Source organism: Carettochelys insculpta, chromosome 4 (genome assembly GCF_033958435.1).
Source record: "Carettochelys insculpta isolate YL-2023 chromosome 4, ASM3395843v1, whole genome shotgun sequence".
In the NCBI taxonomy this organism is placed as follows: domain Eukaryota; kingdom Metazoa; phylum Chordata; order Testudines; family Carettochelyidae; genus Carettochelys; species Carettochelys insculpta.
Window position 1 is genome coordinate 73738859 of NC_134140.1, and position 20542 is coordinate 73759400.

Here is a 20542-nt window from a genome sequence, read left to right on the forward strand (position 1 = left end):
CTCCGGGGGGCCCTCTGTCAACAGACAAGGCTTCTGGGTCACCAGACAGCCCTGTCTGCTGTGCTTTCAGTTGGCCATTCCGTCAAGAGAGTGGCCAGGAAGGCTGGCCACTCTCTGCTGACAGAGTGGATCAACAGAGCAAGCCGTTTTTGTGCGTTACTGTGATCTGTCGACAGAAGTTTGGATGGACAATATCTGCCAACAGTAACTTCTGTCAACAGGTCGCTCTAGTGTAGACATAGCTTCTGACTCCTAGGCTCAGGGATGGCCTGGGAATACGTGCATGTGCCCCAGCCCTGAGCACTGACTTGACTGGTCCCCCGGCCAGGAACTGCCTTCGGTAGGAGATAAAGATGCACACTGCCTACAGGTAAAGGCACAGCCAGCAGGTGGGAGCAGTGCACAAAGGTGCCTGGCCACATTTGAGCCTAGGAGTGAGACATCATCCACTTCCGGGAGCCACCTACTGCTTGACCAGAGCCTGCACCCCTCAACCTCTACCACACTTCAGACCCTGCCCCAGATCTGAATCCCCTCTTACACTCAAACTCCCTCTGAGAGCCCATACCCCTCACTCACCATTTCCTGCCCCAGGCTCAGCTCGGAGCCTCCTCCCACACTTCAAACCCTTTCGTCCCACTTCCCACTCCAGAGCCCACACCCTTTCTCGCACCCTCACCCTACTCCTAGCTCAGTGAAAGTGAGTGAGAGTGTGGGAGTGTGGGCAGGCTTTTGGAAAAGGGGAAGGGCATAGGCAGGGCAAGGGTCTTTGGGTTTGTTGACACTTGGCAACTGAAAGTGGTGCTGGATACCAGGGCCTCTGGGTTGAAAAACATGAACTTCCACTGCCCCTCTTATTAGATTAAGGCTGTAGTATGCTCATAAACCTGTGTGTAGCCAGCCACTAACGAGAAAGAAAAGTCATGCTGTGCACATGAAGCTTTTGCAATAATCAAGTCTTATAGTTGTTCCTTTGGTGTCTCATGGTTTAACGGTATAGTTTCTGTTATGACTAACATTGCTGTTTTTATTGAAATGAATTAGTCATTGTAATTTAAATCTTCATTACCAAATGGGTTGATGTTAGACATAGTGGAAATTCTTAGAGAAGTGGCTCTCCTCCTCTCCAGACTGCTGTAGGAATGGTACATCTTAGGGCACGTTGGTAGACGTGAAGTTCACCCACATGCCTCAATGGTTTATGACTAAGGAGTATGCCGCTTTTCACAGCCATGTGTCCTGGCTTGTTTTAATCTGTCAAAACAAAAAGGTAAAATGGACATTTAAAATAGAAAATATTTAGCAAAGCATAACAGGCTGGAGCAATGCTGTTCTGCTTAATTGCATGGGTTGGAATATTAGATATTCAGATTGCTCCCTCTTCCCTTCAGTCTATTTTATAAAACATCAGAATGGCAATAAGCGCTGACTGCTTAGCAGTTATTTTACCCATACCAAATAGTAGCTGCCTCTATTAGTAAGCAGTACTGCCATATGTTGTCCCTAAAGTGATGGTCTAGGCATTTTGTAGGGCATATAGGCTGGTGAAGTACTTTACTTGAATGTTCATAGATCCCTTTTTTTAACTGTTAACCATAAACCCTTTGAAATCAGTGAGAAGAAAACAATGCTGTTTGCAGTCCTATGAAGATCTAAGGCATTGTATTGTCACATTTATCCTTTTTATACAAAATATTTGATATCCAGAAACAGCTGCTAAGGAATTTTGGGTAAAGGATCTTCTTGTATGACATCATCAAGGGTTAACTGAGTATTGCAATCAGGTGTTGATAGACAAGAGTGTTGAGACATTATCTCTTCTGGTGCAAATTGATGTGGAGCAAATGACGTAATCAGAGACTTTGGCCCTGTGTGTCTAAACATATGTATTAATTCAGACCAATAACAGGTGTTAAATAATGTTACCATTTATAGGAAGTAACAACACAAATGATACCTTTTCCCACATCTTAGGTTTGTACTCTTCAGTGTATGCCATGGAAGGTCACTGCTTAAAACCCGATCACCCCGAGCAGGAAGTCATGCCAGATGGTAGACTCTAATTTTTTCAGGATCAACGGATTCTAGTTAGTTAAGCTGTTACAGGTAATTAATGTGTTGGGTCAGTAGGCCAGGAAGTATCTGTAACAGCTTAAATAACAGGATTTCCTTATATAAGTAAACTGCATTTATTTGCTTAAACTGTTTATTTTATTTTTAGGTTAATGTGTGAGTAATGTGATCATTATTATTTTCAACCACCAAATCCTAGATTTTTACAAATACCCAGCCTCTTTTTTGTAAATAATAGAGGAGCCGGTACTCTGCTGGTTCCCCTCCTCCCTCACCCCCAGCCAGTCCCTTGGCTGGGGCTGCTGAAGTGCCAGTACTCAGTACTGGCAAGTACTGATGCAAAAAAGCACTGCACAAACCAGACAGGACAAAGAAATATTAAGAGAAGTTAGGCTGACTGGGTGAGAAGAGACAAAGGTTATATCTGATGCTGGTGGCTGAGAAATTCATAGTTATTTTTAAATGGTCTCTTATTAGGGGAAAAATAAAACATTAATTATTTAAAAGTAATATGATCTTCTCACTTAGCTGTTATTAAAAAGGAAATCAGAGAATACTCTCAAAAATAGTGTGAACCATCAGATAGATTTGGATGATTATCTGCCATCTTGGGGGAAAGGGAGAACTGGCAGCTATTTCTGAATAGCCATGGAGAACTAAGGAGTTACAAGAAGATTAGTTTTGCATTTTCATTTTCCCAGTCTTTAGTCTCATTCAAAACCACTAAGACAATGGTAGTCTTTTGCATAACTTTACAGGACTGTGGATCAGTCCTTAAATCTTTCATTTACATTACTAATCTGCTAAAAGCAAGCAAAACACTTGAAAACAAACCTCAAACCAACCAACTTAAAAAAACACTGTAAAAGAGTTGGCCCACGGGGATATATAGATACCTATGTATTATAAACAGAGTCAAGTGAAATAACGGAAGAAGAATTGACAAACTATATGCACCTAACAGAAAATAGAGCTATTTAGAGAATGGTCTTTTTGTTTTAGAAAAATAGATAAACAAACGTTTAGAAGGCATGTGGTAGATGTAATCTGCAGTGTCCTGCTTAAAGGAAACAGTAAGTGTCACTTACAAAAGACCATCATTCCAGAATACTAGTCCTTGAAAATACATTCCAGTTGTAGGCGATGAGCTAAACTGGTAGGTTCCCAGATCTGCCATGTTTTAGACTCTGTAATCCCAGATGGGAAAAAAATGAATGAATACAGGCATGATGGGTATATTGAAACCTTCCAACTCCTTGAGTGTTGGAACTTGGCATCTCAAGTTTGTAACTTTTTCCAGGTATCATTTGAATAAGCCAGTGTAGCAGCAGAGCCCGTGTGTAGCCTCCAAACTTTGAACATCCTCATTTGCCAGTATATGAAATGACATGCAAAAACATTATTCTCCAGGATTTAGCTAGGGAGCTTCCCTTAAAGGAAGAGAATTCTGTGGTTGAAAAATGACACGTCCTGTTGGCATAGTCCATAAATCCTCCTTTTTTCTTGTTCTTCATCCATAGCTTCATCGCATCCCAATATCTTTTGCCATTGACCCACAATGTGGAGTTGTTTGCATGCTCTTTGTTTTGAAGCATTCCATTTCTGCTTAATCTAATTTTAGAAGCACATTCTAATATGGCGCACACTATCACTGCATTTGTTGTGGAGTCTCACAAAATTATAACAAATTGTAGCAGTCATTTTTGTTAATAATCTGAAAAAAAAGCTAATCACTCAATATGTGAAAATAAGGCTAAAAGCATATCCCTTTCTACTTTTCCTCTCTAAATGCAATGTAACGTAATTCAATTTAAAACCCCAGCACATCAAAAAATGTATGGCTAGTTGTAACTGTGTACATCTCAGGAGAAGAGGGGAAAAAGAGAGAGGGAATTACTAAGTACTATCTTTACTGTGAGATATTCAGATATATTGAGAAAACCTAGTTTAAACTAAAAAGTTCATATTGTCCAGAGTTTAACTTCAGTTTTCAAAATTCACGGTATGCAATTCAAAATAACCTCTTTATTACAGACGGTGTTATCTTAAAAACAACCTGAAGTGGGGATACTGGTTTATGCTGACCTTTTTCAGACAGGGGCTACGTCTACATGTGCACCCAACTTCGAAATAGCTTATTTCGATGTTGCGACATCGAAATAGGCTATTTCGATGAATAACGTCTACACGTCCTCCAGGGCTGGCAACGTCGATGTTCAACTTCGACGTTGCTCAGCCCAACATCGAAATAGGCGCAGCAAGGGAACGTCTACACGCCAAAGTAGCACACATCGAAATAAGGGAGCCAGGCACAGCTGCAGACAGGGTCACGGAGCGGACTCAACAGCAAGTCGCTCCCTTAAAGGGCCCCTCCCAGACACACTTTCATTAAACAGTGCAAGATACACAGAGCCAACAACTAGTTGCAGACCCTGTATATGCAGCACGGACCCCCAGCTGCAGCAGCAGCAGCCAGAAGCCCTGGGCTAAGGGCTGCTGCCCACGGTGACCACAGAGCCCCGCAAGGGCTGGAGAGAGAGTATCTCTCAACCCCCCAGCTGATGGCCGCCATGGAGGACCCCGCTATTTCGATGTTGCGGGATGCGGATCGTCTACACGTCCCTACTTCGATGTTGAACGTCGAAGTAGGGCGCTATTCCCATCCCCTCATGGGGTTAGCGACTTCGACGTCTCGCCGCCTAACGTCGATTTCAACTTCGAAATAGCGCCCAACACGTGTAGACGTGACGGGCGCTATTTCGAAGTTACTGCCGCTACTTCGAAGTAGCGTGCACGTGTAGACGCAGCCAGGATGTGTCAAAACATGAATAGCTGTTGAAAGGATTGTCTCACTGTAATTCTCATCTGGGTGTGAAATTGGTGGTAGCCGAGCATCTTCCAAGTACCTTAGAGTTTCTGTTGCTTGACCTCTCACTCAAAATAAACACCTCCCTGAGTCAGAGGGAGAATAGGGGTTACTGATGAGTCTTGCTTGAGTCATAACTAGGACTCTGCCACTAATGAGTTTAGGTTCTATATATGTCAGAAGTATGCGGTGATCTAGTGGGAAAACAAACATTTATATCTATGTGAGAGGAAATATCTAGAAAGAAATAATCCTGGAAAGACATAGGGTTGGCAGTGGCCATCAGATGCAATCTGACAACTGGCAATGGCAATACTGTTTTTAGCTGCATGCACAAATGTATCATATCACAGACCATCTTAGTGTCCTTCTTAGTACATGAAACCTAGAGTATTGCATGTAGTTCTAGGTTGGTAAATTAGAAACAATCTAGAGGAAAGGAAAATAATGAATATAGGACTAGTATGATTGATTTATGCAGTGAGGGTAAAATAAATAAATATTTGCATTAATAATAATTAGTTTAGTTCTTGACACTCTACAAAACAAAAATAGACTAAATCTATCCATAATCCCATCGTGTGTGTGTCCCCTAAGAAGGGTAGAACAAGTCTGTAAATATTTATAAATTCCATGGTTGTTCAGATTTCAGTTGTTTACAGCAATGGAACAAGATTCGTATCCTCAGAAAATCTACATATGAACCTGGTATAGTCAATGAGTTTCTTTACATAATGCCCTGCTCTTGCATTATGCCCCCCTGACATCAAGGAGTCCATCCATGTAGAGCTATCTGCCAAAACAGGGGCTAAGTATTGGTTTTAGAACATTTTTTCCTCTTCTGTGGGAAAAATACTAGAATATTTACATCAAGAGCTCGTCCATTATAACCAAGCTTTGATATGATCTGAAATGTCTGCAAATGAAATGATCTCACCAGGAAAAATGTTAGTCCCTATGGCCGTGTCTACACATGCACAATCTTCTGGAAGAAGATCCTCTGGAAGATATCTTCTGGAGGATCGTCTTCCGGAAGATTACTTCCACACATTAAACATGCTTCGAAAGAACTTCTTCTGGAAGATTGTGTCTACACAGTCATGGATGCTTTTCCAGAAGATGGGCAGGAAATGCCATGGACAGGGTGCCATGGCCAGAAAGCTCTTCTGTGGGTGCCAGCCACATGCAGCATTAAAGGGGCCCCTCCCAAACAGCCCCTCCCTGCACAAGCTGCTGAAGCTTGCGATGCTGCTTACAGCAAAGTTGAGCCTGTGCCTGTGGCTGGTTCTGACCCTTGGAACCTATTGTCATGGACCCCGAGCAGCTGCAGACCTGCAGGTTTTCCGGAGCTGGCTGCTGGGCATTCTCCTGGCCACCCTCCTCATCCTCTTATGGTGCAGGTGACACAGGCCCAGGGGTCTTGACCCACCACAGCCCTTGTCATCCCCCTCCAGGAGGTCCTGCAGCTTCCTAAAATAGAGACAGGTTTCTATGGCCTGCCTGGACCACTGTCCCAGCCCCTCATGTATCCCTGCCTCAACACCTTACACCAAACCACAGGGCAGAGGCATTTCTCTGGGGACCTCTTCATCCTTCCAGAGGCTCAGGAGATTCTAGAGCTCTGGCTCCATCCAGGACAGGGCCTTCCTTTTTGTGAGCTGATTGGGGTCCTGGCTGCCTTCAGAGGGCTCCTAGGGGGTGCCCCAGGGGGCATGGGGTGTCCAGCTGCTAGTCATCCATCGGGCTCTGGGCTCTGCTGTCACTGCAGGAGTGTCTGGGGAGTGTATGCTGCAGCACTGCACATACTGCCTGTTTCCACACTCTGAGCTTCCTGTCAAAGGATCTGTGGGTCCTTGCAACTTTAAAAGCAGCTGGAGCCAGAGATCATAGAGCCCCAGTGGGGCTGCCTGGAGCATCTCCGTGCTCCAGCTGGCTGCTGCTGTGGCGGACTGCTCTTTCAGAAGAAGGGCCCGCAGAGCATCCACACGTATTCCTCTGGAGCAAGGCTCTGTTCCTGGCTTGGGTGTGGAGTATGGAATCCGGAAGAGATGTTACATTTCTTCTGGAAGACTGCCTTTTATGTGTAGGCGCTCCAAGGATCTTACAGTAGAGTGACAGCTTCTTCTGGAAGATCTTGTATGTGTGGACACAGCCTATGGGTTTTTCAGATTTTAACAAATACATTTTCTTAAATCCATTCACTGGACCTGAGAGCTGCAGAGCACTCTCACTTCTTCCCATTAGTGTCAGGGGCATGGGCTCAGCATCTTGTAAGTCAGGCACATTATGAATAAACACAGTATTACTTCCAAAGAACAGGCATGAAGGAGAAACAGTTTTTCATGATTGATTCTGTGTCTGCAATTTTTTTGTTCTGGAATAAGTAGCTCTATTTGAGGGCACAATCAATATTAGTTATACATTTTAAATTTACACCTATCTTTATAGTAGATTAGTTTTTCATTTGTATACACGCTCTTAGAAATTAATCTCTGTTTAGTGTAAATTTCAATTAGATGAACAGAAAATAAAAATTAGATCTGTTAATTTTAGGTAACTTCAATGAAGAAGGACCAGTTTGGGGATGTTTTGTAACATGTTCTTTAATTTAAAGTTCTTGTCAATAGCATTTCACCCACATCCATCCTCAAGTTAATCCAGGTTTGGGTTACAACTATCACCTTCCTGTGTTCTAACTGGATAAGTGTGCATCTATGCAGCCATCTAACAATTCCATGACAACTGTGAAATGTTACACATAATTGTAGGTGAGCTTGCATATGCATTGGTAAATGGAATCATTGTGCCTGAAAAAGAAAATTTTGACTTGGAGTATTTAGAAGAATCCTGAGATCATTTATAACCTCACGCAATAAAATCATTCTTTCCCCAAACTTCTGATTTTGATTTCACCAGTTGAACTCTTGTCACATAATTAGTAGATTTGAACCAGTCCATAGCCAGATCTCATAATTGTTTTTCCTTCTTCCCACCTTCTTTTGAAGAAGTGTACTTGAAATTAATCTTATTTTTCAAAGTATTAGGTTTTTTTTGGTTTATGTAAATTAATTTATTACTGGCAAGTTCTAGTATCAAAAGTTCTACTAATGATCACATGTTACTAATGAATCCCAGTTATTTTGGTCTCCTACAAGTCAGGGGATGAGGAGATTTCTCAATTATCCAAAATAAAAATTGAACTGGTATTTAATCCCATGTCACTCTTAATTCTCTGAACTCATAACTATTGACTATAGAAGTGTTGTACAGTATTAGTTGAACAGCTATGAAACCAGGGATCAAAAGAGTAATTTTTACTGAAAGTAAATACAAAAATTAAAGATAAAATCTAGAAAGAGTATTGTGGAATATCCGCTTGGAATAACTTGAAATGAATTTTGATTTCTAAGTTTCTGCATGATTGGTGCTGGCACACTTTGAATCATATTCTATTGCTTTTTTAATACCCCTCAGTTTATCATATATTTTCCATTACTGAGGTTTGCCATTTTATTCTGTTGTTTAAATTATTGTGGGTGGTAGCATTAGGCTGCTATTTAAGAGATAAAAAAGGAAAGTATAACACATCTGGTGTAAAAAAAAAAAAAAAAAAATAGATGGTAGACAGTATAAAATAGGTGTCCTGAAGTGCAGAAGTTGAAGGTAGGAAGGAAGTCTAAAGCCATGGGGGAAAATCATGGTTGTCAGGGGGTAACAACTGTAAGAGGCAGTTTTTAAAAGCATATTAGGAGCAAAAAAGTCCTAGCATTGGTATAGGCCCACTACTACCTGGAGATGGTAATGCTGTAAAGACAGTGTGTTCACTAAATATTTCTGTTTTATATTTGGAAAGTATGTGTATCACATGAAGATGGGCTTAATAGTCCATTATTAGCTAAGAAGAATGTTAGACAATATCTACAAGGGATAAATATTTTAAAATCATCTGGCTAAGACTCATACAAGATGAGAAGATGTCTGGCTTTTTGATGTTACTTTTTTATTATATCCTGTAGTACCAAGGTTAACCCAAAAGACTGAAGAGTGTGAGGGTATGACTACACTGCGATTTAAGCCCAGATTAATAGGATTCAAGTTAACAGATCCTAAGTTTGAAAATTAAGGCCCGAGCATCTAAATTCATTTGTAATTCTAGGTTAGGAATTTTTAAAACCTGGATTTCACTTCATTAATACAGGTCTAAGTCTACCCACCCATAATTAAGATTTCCTAGTATACCCTCAGTGTAGCCACTCCAGATCTTTGTTTGTAGAGCAGTGTGAGAAACTTGACTTTCCAGAGGACAAAGAACGTTGACCGATGGGATTGTGGGATACTTCTGGAGGGCTCCCATACTGTGAGTCTAGTGGGGCTACTTGATTCAGGCTCAAACTCTCTACCCTGTGGTATCCTGGGACCCTGGGTCCCAGCCGTGGGTTAGCATGACTTTGTGTAAAATGAATGGGGCAGTGGAGGCTTGAACCTGTGTTTGAATTGTAGAATTTCTTTGTAGCATAGAGAGATATTTAGTGTTGTGCCAATATTCAAAAAAAGGCAGTAGAATTTGTCAGGTAACTATGGACCCATTAGACCTTGCAAAATAATGGAAATGCTGGTATGGGATTCAATTGAAAAAGAATTAAAGGATAGGAATATAATTACTGCCATTCAGCATGGTTTTATGGAGAACAGGTCTTGTCAAACAAACCTGGTTTCATTCTGTGATGTGATTACAAATTTGCTTGATAAAAGCAATTGTGTCAATGTAATATTCTTAGACTTTTGTAAGTCATTGATTTAGTGTAACTTGACATTCTGATTAAAAACCTAGCAGTACATAGTATCAGTTGAGCAGATGCTAAACAGCTTAAGAACAGAAAAACTGACAGATCTCACAAAGTACTTGTTAATGGGGAATCATCATTGAATGCACCTGTTTTTAATGCACTTCTGCTTTAGAATTAAGTACTAAGCCAACACATCAACATTTTCATCAATGATAAGAAAGTAATTATAAAATCACTGCTGATTTAAAACAAGAGTTGTGGATGATACAAAGATTGGAAGAGTGGTTAAAACTTGCAGGGAAAGGGCAGTCATACAGAGCCTGTTGGATTGCTTGGTAAAAAAATAGGTCAATGGTCAATTCATGAAGATGTGTTTTAATAAAGAAATATGCAAAATTATATATTGAGATCAAGGGATGTAGGTCAGAACTACAGGATGGGAGGTGGGGAGGAAACTGTAGCCTGGAAAGCAGTGACTCTGAGAAGGGTTTGGGGATTATAGTGGATAAACTCTACAGGAGTTCCCAGTGAAATGCTGTGATAAAAAGAGCTAATACAACAGTCCTTAAAGCAATAAACAGGAAAGCATTAAGCAGGAGCATAGAGGTGATTTTTGCCTCCGTATTGGATATAGGTGAGACCACTGGAATATGGCCTAACGTTTTGGTGTCCTCATTTTAAAACTGATGTTGCAAAATTGGAGAGAGTGTCAAAAGGAGACACTAAATTACCCAGGGCTGAAGTTTAGTTTATAAAACAAAGATCAAGGGGTGACTTGAGTATAAGTACCTTCAATGGGAGAAAATACCAGGTCATTAAGAGCTTTTTTTAATCTATCAGAGAAAAGGCATAAGAAGAATAAAAGGTTTGATGATGAAGCCAGAGAAGATAAAATTGGGAATAAGACACAAATCTTTAACAGGGAGGGTGAATATCCACTGAAACAAACTGGTGGGGAAGTGGTAGATTCTCTTTGTTTTAAATCAAGATAGGACACCTTTTAGATATGTTGTTCGGCCCCCTACAGACGTCATTGGGTAAAATGTAATGGTGTGTGACTCAGAAGGCCAAACTAGATGACTGAATGGTCCCTTTTCCTCTTAAACTCTGTGGCTATGGCTACACCAGAAGCATCTGTCAGACATTTTTGTCGGAAGATATTTTCAGACAAAACGTGTCGACAGAGTGTGGCCACACACAAAAGCAAATCGAAAGAACGATCCGCTCTGTTGTCAGAGCAGCTGGACTGCCTGGCTGCTCTCTCAACAAAACGGCCAACTGGAAGCACAGCAGACGGGGCTGCCCAATTTACTGAAGGCCCTGTCAGTCAACATAAGACCCCCTCAAAGCTTCCACACAGCTTTTTTGTTGACAGAATCTGTCAACAAAGATTCTCTTCCTCTTCTGGGAGAGGCAGAAAGTTGTCAGTGGAAGTACTGAGTTTTGCTGACAGACTGTTGGCAAAATGCATTTTGTGTGTGGATGTGCGAAGAGTTTTGTCAGCAAAACTTGCTAGTGTAGCCGTAACCTGTGACTCTATAAAGTATGTAAGCATGTCTTTTGGAGACATTTCTGATTAGAAAGTGGGGGAGGTTAATTTAAGTTTTCAGTGGGACTGATCGCATGCATAAAATTGGAGATACAATCACTTAAAAACTGGGGGGGAAAAGTGATGCCAACACTGACTGTGAGTAAAGGGACTGGAATCTGTCCCAAGTGTCCTTACAAGTTGAATACAATTCCTCTTAAAATGCAACATTACTGAAATGGGGACATCCAAAATCTGTTGAAGCAGATTTAAATCCAAGTTATTTCCAAGAATGTGTCAATATGCACTACCTGGTTTGTATTTAAAGTGACGAGGAAGAAAAGGTATATGTAGATCTCAAGTGCCAGCATCTGAAGAAGTGAGTTAACTCACGAAAGCTCATGCTCTAAAGTTTTCTGTTAGTCTATAAGGTGCCACAGGACCCTTCGTTGCTGCTACAAGTCCCATAGAGTACATCTACTCTTAATGCAACTGGAAATTTCCCCAAAGACACGTGCTATATTTGTTAAATTAACACACAAGTTCCATTATAAATTACATAAGAGAAACAGTGTCTTAAGTAGATTCTTGAAGGGTAGCGGTGTTAGCCTGCATCTGCAAAAACAACAAATACTGCAAATGAGACACATCCACACTGATTTGACTAAAGTTTATTAACACTAGTCCTATACTTGACAAGTTTTCTTTTTTTGTCCTCTTATACACCTCTACCTCTCAATTTTCACTCCAGCATATTTGAGCTGGGTCTACATGTGCAAGTACATTCAAAATATCTGGCGCTCTTGAAAATGTGAGGAGTGGCTACACACAAAATATGTTCTTTTGAAAGGAAATCAAAGGAATGCGGTGCAGATTTTGAAATCCCTACCCCAATCCCGTATTACGAAAAGCGTCTCTTTTCAAACGACTCTTTTGAAAGAAGACACATGTAGACAGTCCATGGCCCACTCTTTCAAAAAAAGTGCCAGCCAGATGGAGTATTGAGACACCCTGGCCTACAGCAGCGGAACTCTGTCTGCATCTGGCCGCCTTTAAAGCTGTATGTACCCAGAAACCCAGTGTCAGGAAGCTGAGAGCATGCTAGCAGCAAAGGCACAAGCTGCTTGGAGCATGCCCTCACACCCACGCCCAGAACATCGCTACTCAGCCATGGCTAGCAGGCACCTGCTGCAGGAGTCAGGGCCTGGAAAAAAAAAAAAAAAAAAAGGGCTTCCTCTTGGTCCAAGCCAGAGTTAAGAAACCTTCTGGGACTATGGAAGGAGGAGGAGGTGCTCCGGGAAATGAAGATGAAGTGGCACAATGCCACAGCCTTCAGCTGCCTGGTCCACAGCCTCTCCACCAGGAGACCCCCTGAGCGGACATTGGACCAAGTCCGAGGTCAAGTGAAGGAGCTCAGGCAGGGCTACGCCTGGGCCAAGTATGAAGCTGGCTGCTCAGGGACCTCGTTATGGATGTACCGTCCCAGTTGCCCAGCTTCTGGTTGCTCAGCTGGATATTGCTGGATCTCAGTCAGGGACTGTCTGATAAGTACCTGGTGGGGCACGCCCCCGGCTTGTGGGGCAGGCGCGACACAGCTGTCAGTGGGCCATTCAAATGCCCAGTGGTCCTGGCCCAGACACATCCCAGCCAGCTGTGGCCCCTGGCACACTATGACGGCCACCGGCAACACTCAGCACCCACCCCCTGTGGATGGCACAATGAGCTGCATGCATGACGAGAGACAGGTATGGCTGGAACACACCCAGGGACTGCCCCACCTGGGCAGGGACCCTCTGCATGATTGCAATAACCCATGGCTGCTGTTCTTTTGGATGGCGGATGTGGCCCCAAGGGGTGGGGAGAGGTGGCCTTGAGGGGCACAGCCCTTGGGGTCATGATAAGGGACTGAAATGCCATCCATCTCACCATACAGCTGACCATCCAAGGATTGAGAGAGTACTGTGCCCTCTATCATCCCGGACAGCCTCCCAGAGGTGGCGGAGAGGGCCAAGGCACCTCCCCCAGCAACACTACAGCCGGCCTGTGGCCAGAGACCTCAGGGGTGGTCAGAGTATGATATTGCCAGCTGCTGCCAGGCCAAGGTGGCTAACAACACCTTTGGCTGGAGGAGGCTGACATGGCTTTGTGGATGGTGGCCTGGGACAGGCTTTTCAACAACCTGGAGGGCATAAGCGGCATCGTCCGAGAGCATGTGGAGAATGAGTGAGTGAGTCCTGCCTTCTCACTCCCTCTGCTGCCCCGCCTCACCTGTGCAGCTCTCCTGATCTCAGTCCTGCTGTAGACCCTGAATCTGGGGAGGGAGGGGATCCCAAGGCAAATAGGGCTCACAGCCTTCCAACCCTCCCCTTGGGTGAACCCCCTCATCCACCCTCTGGTTTCAGGTCGCACTCATCCCCCCACTCCAGGTACAGGTATCTCCCAGCACTCTTCCAGGTTCGGGTCCCTCCCAGCCCCTCCCCAGTGTACATAGTTTTCCCCCCTCTCCATAGAATGCACTTTTTGGCTTTGATAACAGTTGCATAGTCATAGTTTGTGGTAAATGTTTTATTTTTCAAAGATCCCCATGTCCCGTGCTTTTTGCAGAGGTGCGGTGGGGGTTGATGTCTGGGTGTGGTAGTGGTGGAGCTGGTGAGGGGTGGCTGTAGGTGAGGGTCAGTGGGGCCCATTAACGAAACTCTCATGGAGGTCCTCCCACCCTGCCCTGGTGGACCTGGAGACTGGGGGTAGTGACTGGCTGCTGGTACCTGGGGCCAGACTCGGCCACCCACCCATTTCCTTCCACCATGTTGTGGAGGGCTCAGCAGGCATCCACCACCTGCGGGATGTTCTGCACTTTGACTTCCAGGCATGAGAGAGAGTACCACCTCTTCCTCTCTAGGCACTCGAAGGCTCGCTGTACCATGGTTTGGGCCTCATTCACACAGATTTTATACAACTCCTGGGTACAGTAAAGTGGCCAGTATATGGCCGCAGCATTCATGGATGGAGGGGGTAGATAGCATCCACCACCATTCAGAGTGGCATAGTGACATCCCTGAGTGGGATCTCCTGCTGCTTGGGGATGAAGGTCCCAGCCTCCATGCACTGGCAGAGGCCTTATGTCTGTCATGTGTCTGACCTGCCCAGCTCACATAGATGTCCAGGAACCGGTCTTTGAGATTCACCAGGGCCTGGAACGCTACCGAGTAGTAGCCATTTCTGTTGATGTAATGGACGGTGCTGTGAGCTGGGACGCAATGGGGATGTGTGGCCCATTCAGGGCAGTGAAGCAGTTCAAGAAACCAAGTGCAGCGAATCTTGCGATGGCTGCATCCAGATCCCCCATGTGGACAACCCTGTGGAGCAGCATTGCGGTGAGGGCCTGGACAACCTGTATGGGATGGAGGATGTGCACTCGTGTAAGGGTGTGGTGGGGAGTTCTTGGCCTTCACACCTACTGACCCTTCCTGGCCCCCTACTGTCAAGGGTCCCCCTTGCCCAGGAGCCTCCTCCCCATAGGAGTCATCTGACCTAAGCATGTCTTATCTCCATGAGGGCAGCCCCGACAGTGGCCTTGTCCACCCCGAACTGGTGCCCCATGGAACCTAGCTGTTGGGTCTGGCCAGCTTCAGGTGGCCATGGCAACCCTCTTTTTGAGGGAGAGGGTGGGCTGAATGCAGGTGTCCTGGTGTCTGAGTGCAGGGCTGAGCCAGTGGCAGAGCTCCTGGAAGGTCTGGCTGCTCCTCCGGAAGTTTTGTAGCCATCTGGCATTGTCCCACTCCACCAACATCAGTTGTTCCCACCAGTCATAGCTGCTGGGGTGGCTCCAGAGGCACTGGGGCACCCAGGGGTGGGTGTGTGTGTGTGTGTGTGTGTGTGTGTGTGTGGGTGCTAGCAGGATCCAGTGGGGGGATTCCACAGCCCCAGGGGGGCAGCTTGGCCACCCAAGAGGGTGATAGGCAGCAGTGACAACTATGCGCAGCATGGCTAGCACAGTGTCCAGGTCAACAGTGTCTAATGCAAAGAGCAGCTGTTGGACCTCCATTAGGTTGCATGCCGGCCCTCTGGTTCCTGCACAAGGTCTATTTGGCTTGGGGCAGCTCAGCAGCCTCCGCGTTTGCAGGAGAAGGGTGTTGGGGAGGGGCCCTTTAAGGAAGCAGCTGGCTGCAGCCCCCAGAAGGGCTTGTCTGCCATATGACCCCATCCACAGCGTATCCTGCTCCATTCTTTCTAAAGAGCACCTGGAGCTGTGTGGATATTCCCTTTCGAAAGAACAGAGCAGTCTTTCAAAAAAATGTATCAAGGGGTTGATCCGCTTTTTGGGTGTAGCCATGCGCTTTCAAAAGGTAAAATTTGACTGTTATCTTTCGATGTTTACCCTTTCGAAGGAGTCCTGTCATGCAGACACGCATTTGATGAGGTGGGTTTTTACCTTTGAAAGCTTATGCCCTGATAAATCTGTTTATCTCTAAGATGCTCCATGACTTCTCATAGATTTTTTGAAGTTACTCTCTGGGTAGCCCTCATGGGTATTCCCCCAGAGGCCGGAATTAGTGACTGAGTGAATGTGCCAGAATCTGATCCTTAGCTCTTAAATAACTAGCTCATATTTAACACTACAAAGCAGTTTTATCACATACAGTATTTTGTGTATGGAAAGCTAGTTTGGCTTGACCAAGCTGTTTTGATAGATCATATTCCTGTGGGCATTTCATATTGTATGGCCGTTCTGACTGCTGCAAGTGTTATTTAATTACGCAGCTGGCAATTTATTTGCTCATTCTTTATCTAAACACATTAAGAAGCAATGAAGAAGGTAAGATAAGCCACGGTAATTCAGCCATTGAGGACACTAACAATAATATTAAAGAAAGAGTCTCGGAGAGGTAGACATGTTAGTCAGTATTTTCACAAAACAAAAAAGCAGTCCTGTTGCACTTTTAAAGACTAGCAGTATAAATTATAAGGTGATGAGCTTTCGTGGGACAGACCCTCTTTTTCAGATCTGAAGAAGTGGGTCTGTCCCACAAAAGCTCATCACCCAACAATTTGATTTGTTAGTCTTTAAGGTGCTACAGGACTGCTTTTTTGTTTTGTTAAGGAAGGAAGGAGTGCTAGTCTTATCCACATCTCAAAAATGTATCCTTCATTTGGAGGATAAGTTGCTGTGCTGGGGGTGCCATTAGGAGGTTACTGTGTCTGCTTGGGTTACTGCAACTAATTCTTCTAATTACAGAAAATGCACAGGAAAATTGTACTATGCACTTAAATGCATCCCAGAACTATTGTTGTATGCTGACAATAAAATATTGCCACTGACATACTGCTATTACTGTGGTTAAAAAAAGAAGCAAACTTCAAACCGGAAAAAAGTATTTTTAGAAAACAGAAAGCTATATTCACTGTTACGCTTTGGCTACTTTTTTCTATTCAAGCAGTGCAAGGCAGCCTAGACCAAGATGAACTTCCTAGTTAAGTAAAATGTATGGCTGCTTTGTCACCGGAAAGGCACAGTGCAGCTGGAGCATTTTAGGGAATCTGGCAATTTTTTTCCGAGTCAATTAAAAATGTGTGTATGGTGAAAGTCGGGGAATGATATGGTATAGGCTATAGACAGGCACAACCAACAGGTACTGCATTGTTTACATATGGTAGCGCAGCCAGTGCTCCTCAGTACAGATTTAAGACGTGCACCAAGACCTGCAGGCTTGAGCCTCTTTGGCAGTCTTATTTAAGTATGGTAAGTCATTCAGTATATTTGTGTGCTGGGCAAATGCCTTCATGCTGATTGCCAGTGCGAATATTATAGTACAAAGAATGAAACCATTTAGCTTATGCATGAAACAACACAGTATGTTTCATTTCCTAATGTTTTAAGCCATTCATAATATCTCACCATGGACTAAAATAATGGAAGCCTTTGATATATTTTAACTCAGCCTTTTTTAAGCTACCTAACTCTAATTGTAATCCTAAAGGAGGTGCTTTTTCCAGATTAAACAAATATTAATTTTGGCATGTTTCATATATGCTAATTAGTTTTAAATACTACTTTCCCCTTAAGGTATTTAAATCACCACTTATAATAAAATACCACCAGTCCATGGGATCTACTTATTGTTACATTCTATATTCTTTTATTATGTATGAGCTAATGTTGATTCCATTGTCGAAGCAAAAGCAGCAGAATATACACATGGAAATGAAATAAATGGGACTGAACTAGGAAACTTTTCAGATTAAGGGTCAAACATGAGAGCCGGGGCAGAAGGGGACAGGGGCAGATGGAAGAGGGCTGGAGTGAATGAAAGAGGCTGCAGGTCTGTATAGGGAAGGCTGCCTACCTCCCTAACTACCCACCCTCCCCCATCACCTTGTTCCATTCTTCTCCCACCCACACCCAATAATCCTCCTGGTTCATTCCCATGCTCCTTTCAACAATTAGTTCCCTCTCCCTCTGCTCCTATTACCCCTGATTCTCCCAAGTATTTGCACTGCTGATGAAAGAAATTAAGTTTCTGTATAAGTATTTAAATGAATTGTTACTCAAAGGGCTCATCTACACTAGACCCCTCCTCCGAAGGGGGCACGTAGATGAGCCTGACTGGAGAATAGCAACAAGGTACTGTGCTGCATATGCAGCACCTTATTAGCATAATTCTCACCGCATGAACTTTGAAGTTCTTAACTTCAAAGTGGCAGCAAACATTGTAGCCACGGGCACTTCGAAGTACCTGCCCAACTTTGAAGTTCTCTTACTCCCAAACTTATATAAATGGCTTGGTTGAATTCATGACATTTTTCTCACAGTTACCGGGCAATGAAGATGATGTCCGCTTTTCCTTGGAATGGTCAGAACCCTCACTGGGATTCTAGGAGAATTTCTTCTGAGAGTGGCAGGAGTCAGTTTGCAAGAATTCAAGATAAGATCTTCCCTGCAACCTCTTCTAATTCAGTTCCCGCCGCAATTCTGTCAACCCACTAGCTGACACCCCAGTTTATCCCTTCCACTAGCCCTTGTGACCCCAAACAGCCGCATGTTGCCCTGCTCTATTTGTTTCATGCCTTCTTACCTGGCCGCCCATGACAAATGTAGCTTGTGCACCAGCTGTCTTTGCTTCATCCACCAGGGATTGCTGTGGTATGAGAAAGACATAGATGCAGTCCATTTTCAGCAGACTCTATGGCTACATCTAGACTACAAGATAAATTCAAATTTAAGGCAGTTAACGTGATATTACAATGTGACTGTCTTCACTTTAAATACGATTAGCTTGATTTAGGGAGCACAAAAATTGATGTCATAATATCACCAAAACTGGCTGGGTGTAGTGTCAAGTTTGAATCTAAAAGTTCAAACGACAGCTAGTGTGGAAACCAGGCCATGTCTTTAAATCAAATTTATGAGCCTCCAGAGAAGTCCCATGTGTACCTCACCCACACTGCCCCACAGTGCTCTGCTCTGGCCGCTTTCATTTCCGCTGCTGTGGTGCACAGGAATTAGGTAACAGAAAGACCATGAATTTCAGTTGGAGACCGTGGCTATGGGGTCATGCTTGTGTGAGATGCTGAGCACATCTACCCATGACAAATAGTTCCTGCGAGGAGTTTGTGGCTCTGTCTCCACCTCTGCTAGCTGTGCACTTGGCATATTTCTTCTGAGCTGCCTGGCACCAGCCGCTGCCCTGCCACACCATGCTGCAGCTAAGCTGGGGGAGGGTGTTGTGTTTGTATGAGAGGCTGAGAGTGGCTCAGTGGTTTACATTTTTGCAGCCTCCACACCCCGCCCACAGGCACCATGCTGTTGGGGTCTTCCCTGCACCTAACTGCATCATGTGGCTGGCCCCCGACCCCATAAAAGGAAGTGCCTGCTGTTCAGTGGTGACCATGCTGCCAGGCAGCACCATGTCCTAGCTTGTGTGCAGCGAGGGCTCCAAGGGCGGGAAATGTTCTGGGGGGCTTGCAGCCACCCAGGGGAAGTCTCCCCTGGTGACTAAGATTTGCAGGGCCTGGCTGCCACCTGGGAGAGGTCTCCCCCAGTGGCTGAGATTTGTGGGGGCTTGGTGCTGCTGGGTGGTGGGGTGACTGCTTCAGCTGGCCCTTGCCCCCCCCACACAAATACTTATTGGGGCCTGCTGCCTCCATGGTGGAAGTCTCCTGCCCGTGGGTAAGACTTGCAGGGCTTGGCTGCCGCCGAGGGGGAACACCTCAAATGGCCTTCCACCCCACCCCCTACTGCCACAACAAGGAAACTGGGGACTAGCTGTCATCAGGGGGAAGTCTCTTGCAGCAGGTATGAATTGCAGAGCCTCGCTGTTGCCCACGGGGAACACTTCAAGTGGCCCTTGAGCCATGGACCACACACCCCACTACCCAAAAAGATTTTCTGGGACCATGTCAACTGCCCGTCAACCTCCCAAATACCAAGCGCCTCCCCGCCCCCAACAATGGCAATGAAATTTGGCAAATCCCATCCTCCACCCCATATATTGGCCATGACTGTGTAGTAAAGAAAGAAGCCAAAACTCTTTTTTCCTAGCCTTTTCTGTTGTCTTTCTTCTAAGGTTGGATCCCTTCATGCAGGGGTGGAGTGGGTGGAGGGCCAGTTGAGAAGACACAGACAGCTGGGAGATCCCAGGGCACAAAAGCTGTGTAATGAACTGGGAAGCCAAAAACCCTACCTCACCAAATCTTTTTTCAAAACCTTTACGTCTATTCTTTCTTCAAGTTTTGCATTGCCCCTCTGTTATCTTCAGGGATCACATATAATCAAGGGAGAGAGGACAGTGGCTGGAGGGACATTTGAGAAGACATACACCTGCTGCTTTTTATAAAATCTTTGATAATACAGTTACAGCTACAGTTTTAAAAAGTAATTCAGTTGTGAAAGCAAGAGATTTCGTTACTTTGATGATCTTTGTTGATGCCCTACCTTTTTTTCCTTCTGCCTGGAAAAATGGACATTTGCTTCCCATGGAAGGGGAATGAGGGCAATGCGATATGGGAAGATGTCAAATACCCCGGGCAAATTTTTCCCATGCTACACCAGCAAAAATACCCAGAATGCTACAGAGATGAGGGAACTGCAGGATAGGTTCCTAAAATGCAACAGTCGATATTTGCCAGCAACAATAAGTCAACTTTGTGGGGAGCACACGGGGAGGTGAGGATACTCAAATTTGAGTTTATAAAATCCAGCGTTACAATATTGATTTTAATAAATTCAAAATTTTTATCGCAGTGTAGACATAGCCTACATTTTGTGAAGAAAAACATTTGTAAGGGGTC

The 20542-nt window shown here is 44.4% G+C and overlaps 1 protein-coding gene across 7 annotated transcripts in view; it reads left to right on the plus strand.

Annotated features, from left to right (window-relative positions):
- Positions 1-20542, plus strand: part of MARCHF1 (membrane associated ring-CH-type finger 1) — a 553572-nt gene that overhangs the window by 311143 nt on the left and 221887 nt on the right. Inside the window, exon 1 of one of the 7 annotated variants that reach the window (XM_074993074.1) lies at positions 20396-20417. The exons of the other annotated variants lie outside the window; for them this stretch is intronic. The gene's annotated coding sequence lies outside the window, so the exon portion shown is untranslated. Of the gene's footprint in view, positions 1-20395; positions 20418-20542 lie in introns of those variants that run through there. 7 annotated transcript variants of the gene reach the window in all.